The sequence below is a fragment of the Ranitomeya variabilis genome, chromosome 2 (assembly GCF_051348905.1).
Source record: "Ranitomeya variabilis isolate aRanVar5 chromosome 2, aRanVar5.hap1, whole genome shotgun sequence".
NCBI lineage: Eukaryota > Metazoa > Chordata > Amphibia > Anura > Dendrobatidae > Ranitomeya > Ranitomeya variabilis.
Window position 1 is genome coordinate 1,055,732,998 of NC_135233.1, and position 17,817 is coordinate 1,055,750,814.

Sequence of the window (17,817 nt, forward strand, 5' to 3'; positions counted from 1 at the left end):
CAATATATGACATCACTGGGCAATATACTACGTAACTGGGCAATATACTACGTAACTGGGCAATATACTACGTAACTGGGCAATATACTACGTCACTGGGCAATATACTACGTAACTGGGCAATATACTACGTAACTGGGCAATATACTACGTAACTGGGCAATATACGACATCACTGGGCAATATACTACGTAACTGGGCAATATACTACGTGGCTGGGCAATATACTACGTCACTGGGCAATATACTACGTCACTGGGCAATATACTACGTAACTGGGCAATATACTACGTCACTGGGCAATATACTACGTAACTGGGCAATATACTACGTAACTGGGCAATATACGACATCACTGGGCAATATACTACGTAACTGGGCAATATACTACGTCACTGGGCAATATACTACGTAACTGGGCAATATACTACGTCGCTGGGCAATATACTACGTAACTGGGCAATATACTACGTAACTGGGCAATATACGACATCACTGGGCAATATACTACGTGGCTGGGCAATATACTACGTGGACATGCATATTCTAGAATACCCGATGCGTTAGAATCGGGCCACCATCTAGTACTATATAAAGGACTATGGGGAGTGCATTATACTATATGGAGTACTATGAGGAGTGCAGTATACTATATGAAGGAATATGGGGAGTGCATTATACTATATGAAGGCCTATGGGGGCACATTATAGGAGGAGTAAGGAGGGGGAGTTCCGGGAGCTGCAGACGTAGCCTGAAGGTATGCAGGGTGGTTTGATAATTAACGGAGGGTGCTGAACCGGCTGGTGAAGGCAGCCACAATGAGGAAAAAGGAAAGATTTACCTCAGCACTCCCATCCTGATAAAATGGTAATGTTTATTGATTCAGATTAAAAAAAAAACATAAAAGAAACCCGACGCATTTCTGGCACAGAAAAGTGCCCTTAGTCATAGGGTAAAGAAATGAAAATAGGCATGAACATATAAAGAAAGCTTTAACCAATCCTGGAAACCCAGTGATTAATTACAAAGTCAGGCAGGTGAGGCAATAACTCGCAGACAGCAGTGTCGGGCAACCAACAATGAAACTAACACACTATTAGTAAATGTAATATAAGTCATTTCTATAATTTATTCCATTAGGGCAGAGGTCCCCAACCTTTTTTGCACCAGGGACCGGCTTTAAGCAAGACCAGTTTTCCATGGCCCGGTGGGGGTGGGGCAGGGGCGGGGCTTTGGTCATATGGGGGTGGGGTTATGGAGGGATGGAGCTTAGTGCATACTTATACACTAAAAAGGAGAGAAGACATCATCACCTGCTGTACCAGCCTCCGCCAGAGAGTGGCGCTGTGCGACACATACTACCAGTAATCAATGTTTTTGACTTTCTATTTAGGCATGCTGGTTGTTATAGTCCCACAAGCGATAGGTCAGAGACCACTATCCTGCACTGATACATTATGACGAACCCTCTGCTGTGTGATGGTTCACTAATAATATTGTAACTCAGATGTAGCAGGGCTGGATTTGTTCTTTTTCTTTCGCTCCTTGACAGTTTCCTGATCATTCCATAACATTTCCTCCGGCACGAAGGAATGTGTCACTTGTAGATTTCATACACAGAGTGATTCATTTGTCGGGTTTATGAAACACTGAACACAGATGTAGCAGAGCTGATGGTGTTAATGAATGTACCCTGCTGTGACACCATCAGCACTGCTACATCTGTGTTCAGTGTTTCATAAACCCGACAAATGAATCACTCTGTGTATGAAATCTACAAGTGACACATTCCTCTCTGCTACATCTGGCCTCATGCTAAAGCTTTGTGGTACTTTTATCAGTGCAGTGTGGACCGATAACTTCTCTTGAGAGCACATGAGTAACAAACAGTAAATAACAAACTCAGCTCTGCTACATCAGTAAAAAACCAATTGATTAATGATTAATCAATTGTTTTTTTACTGATGTAGCAGAGCTGAGTTTGTTATTTATTAAGTTTCATGGCCACTTCATGAAATCCTATCAACAAAATTACCGCCGGTAATACCTTCATTCAGAGGGGCCCAGCCCGCTGTTCCCGCACACACGCACAGGCCGGATATGACTCACCCTTGGTGACTCCGGAAATACATGGCGGGCTGTGGAAGCCGCCTGCCCTGCTCGTACAGCGGGAGATGGGAGGAGGGAGTGGCGGATGAGGGGGAGGAGACTTCCGCCCGAACTCCACGGCCGCCCACCAAAGGGGGAATGACGAACGCTGCGGCGCTGGAGTGTGACAAAATGGAGGCCGCACAACCGGCGTGTTTAGCCGCTAAAGTAGCTGTGAGCGGCGCCGCGGACCGGCTGAAAAACCCGCGGACCGGCGGTTGGGGACCTCTGCATTAGGGAACTTAGTGTTAAGGCGTCAAATCCAATATGCTTCCCTGAGAGCAAGTTCCCTTTCTCAGTTGCCACCACGTTTGGGACATGGCACCCTTTCCACTCCAAAAAATACAAAGTGGGACAAATCACTGTTGTGAACAGAAACAAAATGCTTACACGCCCCAGAATACGCACAGTTTTTACTATTAATATTGGCGCTGTGCTCTGCAATCCTCTGTTTCAGTTTCCTGATCCTTTGTCCTACATAATAGACTTTGCAGGTCACACAGATAATACAATAAATCTCATATTTAGTATCACAAATGATAAAGGAACCAATAGTGTGCGGAATGTTCAGAGGAACGGTGAATGTATGTGTTTTATCGAGGGCATGCCGGCACACATTACACTTAGAACCAGCACATTTATAAAAGCCCTTGATAGTCAACCAAGTTGAGGGGGGAGGGGATGATCTTAACTAGCTGGAAGATAACATGTTGCCTAAAGTGAGTGTCACGAATCACAGGGGGATATTTTTATCATCCCCACCGCTTACACCAATGTGTCCTAACTTGGGGTTGTTTGGTTGCCCCGATTCTTTTCTGAAGGGGATTTATCTATATCCCACTTCCCAGTTCCGATTTGGAACTTGCAGCTCTCTGGTGCCCCCCCCCCCCCCTTACCCTCAGGTCAGTCAGGGTACTGAACTTAGGATAATTAGTCACCAGGAATGCTGCCTTACCATGTACTGGCCAATGGGCACACTGCAGCGAGGTCGATATAACTACTCCCACTCAGGCGGGAACAATAATTATCGACGCCATCCGTCGCTGCCAGTTTCCCCAAAAACGCAGGACAATTTCCGCTGCCACCAGCTCCGATTTTGTAATCAATAACTGGTCCGGGGCCAACCCAATTAGTAGCGTAATTCACTTCAGAGGACGTGACAGTACGTTACAGAGCTAGGAGAAGCGAAGCTAGTAATTTTATATATTTTACTCTAAAAGATAGGCAGTGTTTTACAAAAGTCTAAAAAGATATTATAAAATGAGACAATTATATATATACAGAATGATTACAAACAAAAAAGGGATTAACGGATGAAAATAGACTTACGGTTCTTTCATATCATGGCTGACCATGCGGCTCGGGGGAGGGGCGATGCATCAAGATGCATTGCAGATGTGTCTCCCAGCTAGACCCTGGACAAAAGACTAATGAAGACTGACATCTCACTAACTTATCCCTGTGCCCAAAACCAAGACACTCCGACTGTGGTGACCTCACTCAGAGGCTGAATACTTCCCTTTCTTAAAATCATGAAAAGCCATTTTTGCACATATCTTGGGGTATGAACCTTGTAGCAGAAAGACAAAGTTATCACTATGCTCAGCAAGACCTGAAGGTTAATTTAAGTTTTTAACACATCTTTGCTATAAGCCCCAATTAAGCAGTAATGCATTTCTCAATTTCTGCTAAGCGCTGAGCTCCCAAAACCCACCAGTTAGGAGTCCTGTCCCTGCAGTTTCCAGAAATATGACCTGCCTATCTCTTGGAATATCCTGTTTCGATATATTTGGTCTTAAAGGACCACTGTAGGTACACAAAGGGATTGCCATGCGTTGCTACTCTTTACTTTCAGTTTCACCCCTGCAAAGAAAAACATTCCTGAGGGAGGGGAAAAAGAGTGGCTTAGAATTTCACCACGCTGACAGGCAGAGAGAAGAGGAGGGGTCAGAGAGCCAACAGCGTGTGTCTGCCATAGGGCTTTGTTTTTGTATCAGCGGATGCAGTGGGGGAAAAAGAGGGGGGTCGATTCTGCAGCGTGTGTCTGGATCCTTGGGACCTTCTGGAAAATTACTCCGGACATGACATTTTTTCATTATCGTGACAGTGAGCCCTCTAACGACTCTACAACCATTAGTTAGGCTGGAACGTAATGTGTCCTGGGTCATGATGGGTAGGTATTTAAGAGCGATTTTCCTAATATCATGAAATTGTGGACTGAAGGCTGTCGGAAATATGATTGAGGATTGGTGACTGCACACAATGGATGCCTTCTTAGATAGAAGGGAGGCCCTAGAATACCGTGACACTTTAGCAAGAACCTGTTAGACTGTCTGTAGCCACGAGTAGTTAATCTGTTAGCAATGGTTGTGCCTTCCTTGCAGAAAGTTTCCTCAGTGGAACAAATACGTCTCGCTCGCATAAATTCCCTGGGTGACATGACGGGGTTGAGAGCTATTAGTGAAGAGAATGGTGTTACCTGAAACATCCTTACGGTAAGGTGATGTTTCCACCTTATTGGTTGCAGGATTCCCTTTGAGAATGATGTCTAAAAAAGGGTTCTGAATGGAAGGACAAGTGACAGTGAACCGTAAATTTAAATCATTGAGGTTGATATGTGGTAGAAATCCCTCAAATGTATTAGTGGAGCCCTCCCAAACGAACAACAGATCGTCTACATATCTACCAAACCCTTTTATATTCGGCAAAAAGGGGATTGCTGTCCTTAAAAATATATTTTTCTTCCCACCAGGACATGTAATGAATTGCTAAGGATGGGGAAAATTTAGAGCCCATCGGGGCACCTAATACCTGCTAATAAATTTTATCATTGAAACAAAAAAAATTATGTTGAAGCAGATGATTCAGAACGGCCAAAATGAACTATTTTAGGGAAACAGAGTATGCACTGTACATGTCCAGGTGGTATTTAATAGCAAAAAGAAGAAAAAATGTTCCAGCTTCTGGTAAAATTTTCAGAGTAATCTTTATTCCATCAAAAAACAATAAAAAAAAATGGTGGACAGGAACAAGAGCAAGCAACGCGTTTCGAACACGGTTGTTCTTTATCAAGCTTTAATAGCAGTTAGGGCCAAAAAATGGAGGATAGTAGAATAGAGATTGATGACCTCACTGGTTACAAAGGACAAATTATCATGCCATTCAAATGTGGCAAAACCTGAAGAACTGTAGTGGTATCTCTAATATATCCCGGAGTCCTAGCAATTAAGGGCTGAAGGTGCTCGTCAAGCCATTGGCTTAAGTTTTCATTAAGTCAGGTTTCTTTTATGTTTATTTTTATCTGAATCAATAAACTTTACCATTTTATCAGGATGGGAATGCCAAGGTAAATTCTTCCTTTTTCCCCTATGAGGTACATTATACTATATGGAGGCTATTTAGGGAACCATCATACAGTGTGGGAATTACAGTGAGGGGACCATCATACAGGGTGGGAGCTAATGAGGGGTGTATGTACAGTGTCGGGGCCATCATGCAGTGTTCAAGCCATCAAACAGTTTGGAGGCTACTAAGGGGTCAGTATACTGTGTAGGGGCACTATACAGTGGGGGGGGGGGGGCATTATACTGTGTATAAGAGAGCATGATATTGTGTAGAAGGGAGCTCTACAGGGGGAAGACGGGACATTTTTACATTTTAAGGAGGCTCTTATTTTTATCAGGGAACTCAGGGTATTGTAACTGTCAAAGGGGCACACAGAGGGCATTATTACCTTTGTAGGGGGCAAAATGTGGACACTTGCACAGGACATTACTATAATCTAGAGATTTGTTTTACCAGCTAGAGGCACATTATTCTACAGAGCAGGTGCAGTAATATGGACACATACGGCAGCAGTGGCTCAGTATTGGGGTATCAGGTGCAGTAATAGGGACACATACGGCAGCAGCGGCTCAGTATTGGGGTATCAGGGGCAGTAATAGGGACACATACGGCAGCAGCGGCTCAGTATTGGGGTATCAGGGGCAGTAATAGGGACACATACGGCAGCAGCGGCTCAGTATTGGGGTATCAGGTGCAGTAATAGGGACACATACGGCAGCAGCGGCTCAGTATTGGGGTATCAGGTGCAGTAATAGGGACACATACAGCAGCAGTGGCTCAGTATCGGGGTATCAGGTGCAGTAATAGGGACACATACGGCAGCAGCGGCTCAGTATTGGGGTATGAGAAGGATGAGGAGTTTATGCAGGTTGGGGATAGATGGCGATAATACATTAAATGTGAGAAGTCAAATGTGTCTGTCTGAAAGAAGTTGTCATGTCAGTCTGAGCCAGATGGAAAAGACGGGAAAAGTGAACGACTCAATTAGAAAGAATGTCAGGTGTAAGTCACCATCTATAACTGTACTGTCATCTCTATATGTTCTGCAGCACTGGTATCTACCACTATATGGTCACTGTATGGCAGTATTATCAGTGTTGGTCTTTGTATAGAGATTATTTTCAGTAATAGAGTAGTCATCTGCTGAGGTTCTCCTCCATCCTCTATTAGGGTGCGTCACCCAGTTGTAATCCAGGTTACCTGGTTAGGAGACCACTCAGAAGTTTCACCTTGAACCAAAACCTTAGCTACGCATCTGAGGTGAAGGTTTATTGCTAAGGAATACCATTACCTGCTGATCAGTAGGATGTGACCATTGAGGTATTTACCAGTCATGAAAACAGTGGGGATCCTTCAGTCACACTTCTGCAGGTCTTGACAAAATGTCACTACTTGCAATGACCAGTCTACGTTCAGTTAATCAGATTCATTCTCAATGTCCTCAATGAAGATTCTTTAAGAAATATACATGAGTCATAAGTCTTTTTTGAAGTTTTTTTTTTTATTTTTTTGCTGCTCTAATTTCCTTTGCCACCTGATGCCGGTCTGGGCTTACCACTTCATTTATCCTCTGCAGAAAACAGCAATGAATCTCTCCCTGGTTTCATTTTTCCAAGAGGTCATCCATAAGGCTGTAAATCAGTAGACCGCCGTCCTCCTGAGTGACATCAGCGCAGTAAATTCCTTAAAGCTTGAGACCAGGAAAAAAGGAGCCGAGAGAGTACAGATGCCCCAATAAGGAAACCAAGAGATTAATGTCCAGATCTGCATGGCTTGAAACGTTAGGTTCTAATTACAATTCTGGAGGGGTGCAAGCCAAGGAAAATACACATAAAGGTGGTTACAAAGGAAGTCAAGGGAGACCTCTCACCTGGTCCTTATTACGCTCTGCACTAGACGTTTTACAGCCAACTTTACGGCCCTTTTTTTCTGTTCCTAAAAGTTGACTTATTTCTAAGCATAACAAGAAATGTGCTTTTCATTTTCTGCCAATCAGACCTGGGTCAACCGCTGAGCCTGGGAAAAAAAAAATAAAAGGGCTAGACGGGAGACGTAGAAGGACTTTCTTGAACTCTTTCTGCCACTCAGCGCCCTTTAGGGTTGACTAGGCCACCGTGAATTAACAGGTTTTAAATTACAAAATGGCCAACTGGTATATTCGTTAGGTCAGGCGTCTCTATTGTGACACTTTTTTTTCCACTTTTTCTATTGAAAAATGGAAAATTTGACGAAAGATTTCTTTCTGTAACTCTTTAGATTGTTACTCACATGTCTCGGCTCCTGGGACGGGCCCTTCTCTGTTCCCTTCTCCTATAGCCACTGCCTTTTGCGGTGGTCCATGCTAGGTTTCTCAAGTATGCCAACGGACCCTCATGACATCATCACTCAAGGTCTTTTGAGGTTGAATCTGACAGCTGTGTGTGTCTGAGTGAGGTTCTACACACTTATGCTTTGGAGTTTGCATCACCAGCATTCAACTACTGTATGTATATGTTCTCTATTTTCTGAATTTACGTACTGGCTGAGTGACTGAGAGCTGCTGATTAACCCTTCGTCTGCTGTAAGAAAAACAAATGACGCAGACAGCTGTGTGTGTCTGAGTTTCCAGTAAGGTTCTATATACTTATAATTTGGAGTTTGCCTCACCAGCATTCAACTACTGTATGTATACTGTATGTTCTCTATTTCTGAATTTACGTACTGGCTGAGTAACTGAGACCTGCTGATTAACCCTTCATCTGCTGTAAGAAAAACAAATGACGCAGACAGCTGTGTGTGTCTGAGTTTCCAGTAAGGTTCTATATACTTATAATTTGGAGTTTGCCTCACCAGCATTCAACTACTGTATGTATACTGTATGTTCTCTATTTCTGAATTTACGTACTGGCTGAGTAACTGAGACCTGCTGATTAACCCTTCATCTGCTGTAAGAAAAACAAATGATGCAGACAGCTGGTGTGTCTGAGTATCCAGCAAGCTTGTATACACTTAAGCTTTGGAGTTTTCCTCACCAGCATTCATCTCTTTAACAAACTCCTGTATTTTTACAGTGGGGCTCAAATGTTTACATACCCATTCAGAATTTTTGCTTTCTTGGTTTGTTTTCAGAGAATATGAATGATAACACCAAAACTTTTTCTCTACTCTGTTTTTTTTGTGTTGTTCTAATACACACAAAGGAAATAAACATGTGTATAACAAAACATGTGTACGGTAATTGCAATAATTTTCTGGGAGAAATACTTCATTTTCTGGAACAATTTCAAGGTTGCCAGTACTTTCGGCCATGACTGTATGTGATCTCCTTCTCCCAGGCCATATAGTCCGGCTCAGACAGCGGGACACTGCCTGAGTATTCAGGAAGTTGCCAGCCAAGCAACTATCATGGACTGCTCTCTTATTTTTTTAACTTTCTGAGATATCCAGTTCTGCTATCTCTGCCTTCACCCTGTGAGATCTCTGCATTGAACTTTGGTAAAAACTACGCCTGTTGCCCTAACCTCATCTCTGCCTCATTGGATTTACTGGTTCCAGTTTGCTCCTCCTGATACACTACATCTGTTATTTCATCTGGATCTCCCTGCTGCATCAGCGTCTTTGGTCCGTGCTGCATAAAAACTGCTCCTCCGCACCAAGCGTATAGGATCTGCCACATCAGCTGAGACATATCACAACGTAAACGGGCTATCGGTTCTATTGACAGGTTGAAAAAATCTGAGATGATCAACTACAGATATCTTCTCCGAAGAGCAATGGTTTAAAGGGGAGTACGGCACCTTACAGAGGTACCATGTGGCGGCACTCACAAGGATGGAACTACATGGACCCGTATGATGACGCACAGGTTCAATGCGCCCAGCTCTCACATGTATTATGTCTAAATACTTTGATCTAACATTTCTGTCCAAGGCTTTTGTTACCATGACGTATAAAAGCCGTCTGACCAGCCATTAGATCGTCTGCATTGTTTGCAGATGCGGCTGCTCTGAATCATTCTCCTACCTTCCTCTTTGTAGATCTGCTCACATCAAAGCTCACAGGCAGCACAAATACAAAGTGTCAGGCGTCCAAGCCAACGTGATTGAGTACTAGATTTTTACTATGTAGATACGTACAGTGCTGGTCAAAAGTTTGGACACACTTGTTTTCCTCTGCTTATTGGAATGTGCACATTGTAGATTCAGACTGAAGGCAACAAAATCAGAAACGAACACACATGGAAATAAGGAATAAAGAGAAAGACATTAACAATGGTGTGTAAAGCTGTCATTGGAGCAAAAGGAGGACATGTTGAGGAATCTAAGGTGTAACGCAGATTCTGTTTTGTTTCACACTTGTTTCCTTGCTTACATATTTGTTCCTTCGTGGTTTTGCCGCCTTAATGGAGAGGTCTGAGCATTCACACCACACGTTTTGCTCCTTATATTTGTACCATGCAGTGACTGGTGACTTTCACGCACCATCTCTGCTCTTAGGCTCACTGGGGTTGATAGAGCAGGTCAACCTTTGACATAGTGTTTCCTGGCTTCTGAGCCAAAAAGGTGGGCTCAGGTGGCAGGACACCACCTGAGTGTTCAGCATGTTGGCACTGTCACCAATACCACAAACTGCCTTCCATAGATCTTGTGACAAACCCAGCTCTGCTACATCTCTGGGTATCCTTCTATACCACTAGCCAATTCCGTCTTGAACTTTGTGACAAGCCTAGCTCTGTTACATTGCTGGGTATTTGGCTATACCATGGACCAGTACGGCCTTGAACTCCGGCACAACGCTGCTGTACCACGGGCTACTTCTGCTTTGGACTCTAAGACAAACTCAGCTCTGCTATTATCCATCGGGATATCACTGCTTCACCACTGTCATCTGTCCATGCTGCATAACAAATACTCACCTGGATTAAGGGCTTTGAGGATCAACCTCAACAGGTGAGACATAACCATGGGCAGCCCACAGGTGAGTTACCTCTGACAGTAGTACCTGTACTGCCTTGAAGATTGTCCAAACAGAGCCAAAGAGGCATCCCCGCAGTATGTATTTTTTTCATAAACTTCTAAAAGTTTGTAAAAGGCAAAAATCTAATCATCTGGTTGGAAAGTTTTGTCTTCATGAGATTCTGAAATCTAAAATTGCCAGTAATAGTGACACTGGGGCTTTGTGTGGTAGACTGGCAGTTCTTAACCCCTTTCTGCCTGCTGACGGAATAGTACGTCAGCTGGCAGAACCCCCGCTTTGAGGTGGGCTTCGGCGGTGAGCCCACCTCAAAGCCGCGACATGTCAGCAAAACAGCTGACATGTGCGCACAATGAGTGCGAGCGGAATCGCGATCCGCCCGCGCCCATTAACTAGTTAAATGCCGCTGTCAAACTCTGACAGCGGCATTTAACAAGCGCTGCCGGCCACGAGGCCGGAAGTATGCACACCACTGACCCCTCACGTGATCTGGGGTCATCGGTGCGTTGCCATCACAACCATAGGTCTCCTTGAGACCTATACTGTTGTTGATTGCAGATTTCTATGAGCGCCACCCTGTGGTCGGCGCTCATAGCAAGCCTGCAATTCTGCTGCATAGAGGTGATCTGTGCTTCACCTCTATGTAGCAGAGGTGATCGAGTAGTGCAGGCTTCTAGCCTCCCATGGAGACTATTGAAGCATGCCAAAATGTAAAAAAAAAATGTGTTTAAAAATATTAAAAAAATATAAAAGTTCAAATCACCCCCCTTTCGCACCAATCAAAATAAAACAATAAAAAAAAAATCAAACCTACACATATTTGGTATCGTCGCGTTTAGAATCGCCCGATCTGTCAATAAAAACAAGGATTAACCTGATCCCTAAATGTTGTAGCGAGAAAAAAAATCGAAACGCCAAATTTAGTTTTTTTTGTCTCCGCGACGTTGCATTAAAATGCAATAATGGGTGATCAAAAGAACGTATCTGCACCAAAATGGTATCATTAAAAACATCAGCTCGGCACGCAAAAAATAAGCCCTCACCCGACCCCGGATCGCGAAAAATATAGACGTTACTGTTATCGGAAAAGTGCGCAATATTTTTGTTTTTAGCAAATTTTGGAATTTTTTTTACCACTTAAATAAAAGAGAACCTAGACATGTTTGGTGTCTGTGAACTCGTAATGACCTGGAGAATAATAATGGCATGTCAGTTTTAGCATTTAGTGAAACTAGCAAAAAAGCCAAACAAAAAACATGTGTGGGATTGCAAATTTTTTGCAATTTCATCGCACTTGGAATTTTTTTCTTGTTTTCTGTTACTCGACATGGTAAAACCAAGGGTATCATTCAAAAGCACAACGTGTCTCGCAAAAAATAAGCCCTCACATGGCCATATTGACAGAAAAATAAAAAAGTTATGGCTCTGGAAAGAAGGGAAGTGAAAAACGAAAACGAAAAAACCTCTGGGGTGAAGGGGTTAAACAGCCAGGCTAATGGCCAGAGGAGCAAACTGAAAGACAATGATGAGGAAGCTGCATCAATACCAGGAGGTCCGGAACAGCAGCAGAAACGTCAGGTGAAAGGATTGTCAGCATATGGGCCAGGGTCGATAAAAGGAAAGGTCCTAGAAAACCATGAGCGGATGTAAAAGGTGTTCTCCAGGTGAAGCCGAGCTTATACATGGCAACTAGTAGTTGGAAATCAGGGAATTCTACAGCAGGGCACAGCAGGGTTACATTCATGTATTCCGCGCCTCCCTATAGCCAGGGGCAGATTCTCTGGGGGCAGAGCTGGCAGTGAGCACACCGCAGCACAGGAACGTGGTGTGACACTGGGGAAGCAGAGTGGTGACAGAGCGGTAGTCGTGACTGAGCTGCTGTCCGCTCCGGCACTTTACAGACAAGGGATGTCCCAGTCCCAGTCCCAGTGTGCTGTAGGGTGTGGGGTGCATCACACTCACTTGTAGACCCTAGACCTCCACTACCTCTAGACCTCCGTCCTCTGGAGCCGCCGCACACAATGTGTAGGACACCAAGCCCACCGCACCTGAACTTACTGTGACCTCCCTCTAACCAGGAAGTGCCCCCCTTTTATCAGCACTAGTTCCCACCCACTGGGCTAATCCTATTCTTAGCCATTTCCTATCTTATACGCCAAACCTATTATTCTTATGCTATTCTCACATTATGCATTAACACTTTACATGCTGTACATCCCCATAATACATTATATTAGACACATATTACTTTTACATATAAAACTGTACGATGGTGTTAACATGGCACGTCTCTTGCCTTCAGGGGTCGGAACAGGGCAAGACAGTCCACATCCCTACAAATGCAGTAAGTAAGGAGGTGCCGAGAAGGAATTTGACACCGAGCAGCTGCATGAAGCCTTACATCACCAAGCACAATGCTGTGCGTCAGATGGAGTGGTGTAAAGCTGCCACCCAGGGCCGGCGTCAGCACCCGGGCAAGTGCCGGGGCCCTGAGCATGCAGGGGTCCCACTCGCCATCGGGGACACTGGCGTGCTATGGGAGCTTGGTGCCGCCCCCCCCCCCCCCCCGAGTGGACACCCCCCCACCACTCCGGCCCCCGGCACTTGCGATACTTACCTCTCCCATTTCCAGCGCTGCAGCGTCTTCCTTCCCTGACTGTGACGTTCAGGTCAGAGGGCGCGATGACATCACTAGTGCGCACCCTCTGCCTGAGCAGTCACAGCACAGAGAGCAGGAAGACGGTGAGGAGTCCAGAGCAGCAACAAGCAACGAGAGGTGAGCATTTCATTTTTTTTATATATTTAGAGCAATATATGGAGCATTATATGGGGCTAATTCTATGCTGTGCAGAGGTCTGGTATATGGAGTGGTTGGGGTGGTGGACAAGTAAAGGTTTGCCTTGTTTGGTCGATTGTTTTTGAAGTAGGTGGCAAAGTCCTCGGAAGAGATGAAGGGAGTTGGAGGTGGCAGTGGTGGGCGGAGGAGAGAGTTAAATGTGCTGAATAGTTGTTTTGGGTTGTAGGATAGTGAAGATACAAGGTTAGTGAAATAGGTCTGTTTAGCAGAGGTGAGGGCTGATTTTAAGTCAAATGTAGCTTGTTTGAAGGCAGTGAAGTCATCTGGCAGGCGTGTTTTCTTCCAACGCCGCTCCGCAACCCTCGATGCTTGTCGACGTTTTTTTGTGACATTGTTATGCCAAGGTTAACTATTGGTTTGTCGCACTGTGCCATGCATGAGAGGGGCGACTGAGTCTATGGCTGATGTGAGGGTCGAGTTATAGAAAGTGGTGGCGCTGTCTGTGTCGTGCAGTGAAGATATGGAGGACAGGGGTAGGAGAGAGTCTGAGAGTCTGTGAGTGTCTAGATGTGCAAGGTTTCTGCAAGGATGTGGTAATGGCTGGACACGGGGGCAGGTGAGGAGGACAAGGATGAGAAGGTGAGTAGATGGTGGTCAGATAGGGGGAAGGGAGAGGTTGTGAGATTAGATAAGGAACAAAGGCGGGTGAAGATGAGGTCTAGTGTATGTGGAGCGCCCCCACTGCCGCAGGGCCGAGGGATACCTGGTACCGGGCCTGTAAGTCTCTGTTCTGGGATTGTCACGGTGGCTAGACCCGGTCCGTGACCCTGCTGAGGGGCGCCCAATAATAGGTGTGGATTGTGGTGGTAGTGCGGTGAAGTGCCGGTCGCAGTAAATAACGAGGACACCAGGTTGCAGTCTCTTTACCTCTTTACTGAAGGCTTCAGGGTCCTCAATCCGGAATACGGTTAACCGGGCTGTGCAAGTCCGGCCGGTCCGATGGCACCTCCCGAGTTCCCTTTGCAGGTGGAAATCTGTGCCTACCTTCTAGCGCTTGTGTGTTGTGGTCCTCCCCTGCTGTGCTTACGGGATAGTCCCCACAACTGTTGTGTCTGTTTCTCGTGTTCCCTCACAACTGTATTCTGATGTTCTTCTTCGTCCCCCAGATGCTATGGTTAGGACGCACCCGTATGACGGGGAGGCTCGGAGGTTCCTCCTGGGCTCTAGCGTCGCCCCTCTCCTGTTGTTGCCCTCCCTGTGTCTTCCTAGGTGATCTGTGTGAGACAGCCCGCCTATAACTGACTGTCCTGCTGTAGTTTGAAGTTTGGCCTGGAGCTCTATACTTCCTCGGCGTTCCGACCACCGGTTGTGCGCCTCAGTAGGATGTTGCCTCGTCTTACAGCACGACTCCTACTGGTATTCTCCTTGTTGCGTTGATCTCGTTTCTCACTCAGCACAATAAACCTCGCTTCTTGTCCTTTCTTAGGGCACCGCCGCTATATCGTGCAGGCGCGGTCCCGTAACGTTCTCTTAGTTCGCTAGGCCTCTGTCAGGATCCCACCCCTGACAGGGACCCCCCTGAATCTCTCCCCGCAACACCCCCTGCCACGGGATGTTGCCTGTTCGATCCTCAGTCAGCTTTCTGTCTAACTTCCTATCCAACCCCCAGTTTTACCAGATTGTGAGGAGTGGCCTAATACATAGTACCCTTAGCTCCCCCTGGAGGCCAGACTGTGAAGTGTATTGGTGTCTGTGATACCTGGTCAGGTGAACTCCTTCAGTGCCATCAGAAGTACCACAGCCCCCCTTAGTGGTGGAGCATCAGTACTGCAACGACCAGGACTCTGGGGCGCTGCACTCCCCCCCGGTTAAATCCAGTACTCCTGGACTGGGAAGAAAACAACAATACATGTCAGCAGAAAGACATACAATTTTGAAAATGCAAATAACAAGTAAGTTTGAACAGAGCTTCCCTTTATGGGAGGTGAGGACACTTGAATGTTACAAACATGGTTAAATATTATGAATAACATACTATAAATAACTTTTTCTTACCCAACCGGGTATTCTACTTAGTGCAAATTTCTGAACAATAATTTAACATTGCCTTTAAGAACGTACACGCTGAATCCACGAAAGACCTTCTTATAGAACACTATAAGGCTAATCAACTTTTTCTTCATTTTCCATCTTTACATCTGCAGGACCGCCTGTCTATCTGCTCCAGGCCTACTGCCTCTCGTTCTGTTACAGGACCGCCCCTTTCTGCCCGGGCCTTCTGCCTTTCTGCTACTATACACAGTATAGAACGTATCATCCATCTCTCAGTTCAAGATCACTGAGCCATCTCTGTATGGCTCCTAGGAAGACTCACTGACTAACCCCGTCTAGGTTCACTTCCTGTCCTCATTCTCTAACACATTATTAAGCACGGTCCCGTAACGTTCTCTTAGTTCGCTAGGCCTCTGTCAGGATCCCACCCCTGACAGGGACCCCCCTGAATCTCTCCCCGCAACACCCCCTGCCACGGGATGTTGCCTGTTCGATCCTCAGTCAGCTTTCTGTCTAACTCCCTATCCAACCCCCAGTTTTACCAGATTGTGAGGAGTGGCCTAATACATAGTACCCTTAGCTCCCCCTGGAGGCCAGACTGTGAAGTGTATTGGTGTCTGTGATACCTGGTCAGGTGAACTCCTTCAGTGCCATCAGACGTACCACAGCCCCCCTTAGTGGCGGAGCATCAGTACTGCAACGACCAGGACTCTGGGGAGCTGCATATGTCCGTCTGTGTGGGTTGCTGTGGTGGACCAATGGGTGAGTCCAAAGGATGAAGTAAGGGCCAGTAGTTTGGAGGCTGCTTGGCTGGTGGGTGTCATTAGGGATATTAAAGTCACCCATGATGATGGTGGGGATGTCGGCAGAGAGAAACTGAAGGAGCCAGGTGGAGAATTGGTCGATGAAGGCAGTGGCTGAGCCAGGTGGTCGGTATATGATGGCCATTTGGAGATTGGAGGGAGCCTAAATACGGACAGAGTGAACCTCAAAAGAAGGGAGGATAAGGGAGGGTGGGGGTTGGATAGGGTTGAAGGAGCAGTTTTTAGAAAGAAGGATACCCACTCCTCCACCATGTCTGTTGACAGAGCGAGGAGTGTGGGTAAATTGGAGGCCACCGTAACTCAGTGCTGCAGGCGAGGCCGTGTCAGGGGGCGTCAGCCAGGTCTCAGTGAGGGCCAGGAAGAAAATGTTGCGAGAAGTGAAGAGATCATGGACCATGTGGAGCTTGTTGCAGACAGAGCGGGCATTCCAAAGTGCTCCAGAGAGGGGAAGCAGTGTGGTGGGGGTCAGTGGCACAGGTTTTAAGTGTGAGGGGTTGCGATAGTTCCTCATAGTGTGAGAAGGATAGGGTAAGGGGTAGTAATGTATGAGGTGGGGGCAGGATTGGGGGATGTGTCACCAGCAGTGAGAATAAGCGGAGAAAGGGAAACAGGTGGGTGAAGGAAAGTGAGGATTACTGGAGCAAAAACGGTGGGGATAATGTGAGCATGGTAAAGAGCAGGGGAGGAAAAGAAAGGCAAGTAAATTTAGAAGATAGTGATTAGTCTTACCGTCTGGACGATTTCTGGACGATTTCTGCAATATTTCTGATGACACTTTAAAGATGTCACTTCAAATGATGGCACATCTGACCAAGGCCATATCTGACCAGTACCATGCAACTTATACCATTTGAAGAGTCCATGAAATGAAGCCAGGTAAGAGAGGAAGAGGGAGGAGAAAGGAGGTGGGGGATAGTTCACAGCAGGGAGCAATTCACAGATCGCAGTTAATAGTACATTTGATTAGCATCAAGATTGGTGAAGGATAGGATAAGATGGGTGGATAGAGCTAGGTGTGAGGAACATGTGCATATCAATATGCATTCAGCAAGCTTGAAGTATGAAACATGGAATTAAAGTCAGGGAAAAAGCAGCAACATACCAGCAGTTAGAAGAGGGATAGAAGCATAAGGGATTCAGAGGGTGCAGTAGCTAGTTCAGATTAGGAGACAGTTCCCACATACCAGCAGTTAGAAGAGGGATAGGGATTACAGAAGGGAAATATGTTTACTGCAGGCGTGTAAAGGCCCCGTCTCACATAGCGATTTACCAACGATCACGACCAGCGATACGACCTGGCCGTGATCGTTGGTAAGTCGTTGTGTGGTCGCTGGGGAGCTGTCACACAGACCGCTCTCTCCAGCGACCAACGATCAGGGGAACGACTTTGGCATCGTTGAAACTGTCTTCAACGATGCCGAAGTCCCCCTGCAGCACCCGGGTAACCAGGGTAAACATCGGGTTACTAAGTGCAGGGCCGCGCTTAGTAACCCGATGTTTACCCTGGTTACCAAAAAAAACAAACAGTACATACTCGCCTTTCGGTGTCCGTCAGGTCCCTTGCCGTCTGCTTCCTGCTCTGACTGAGCCGCCGTACAGTGAGAGCAGAGCGCAGCGGTGACGTCACCGCTGTGCTGTACTTTCACTTTCACTTTGCGGCGCTCAGTCAGAGCAGGAAGCAGACGGCAAGGGACCTG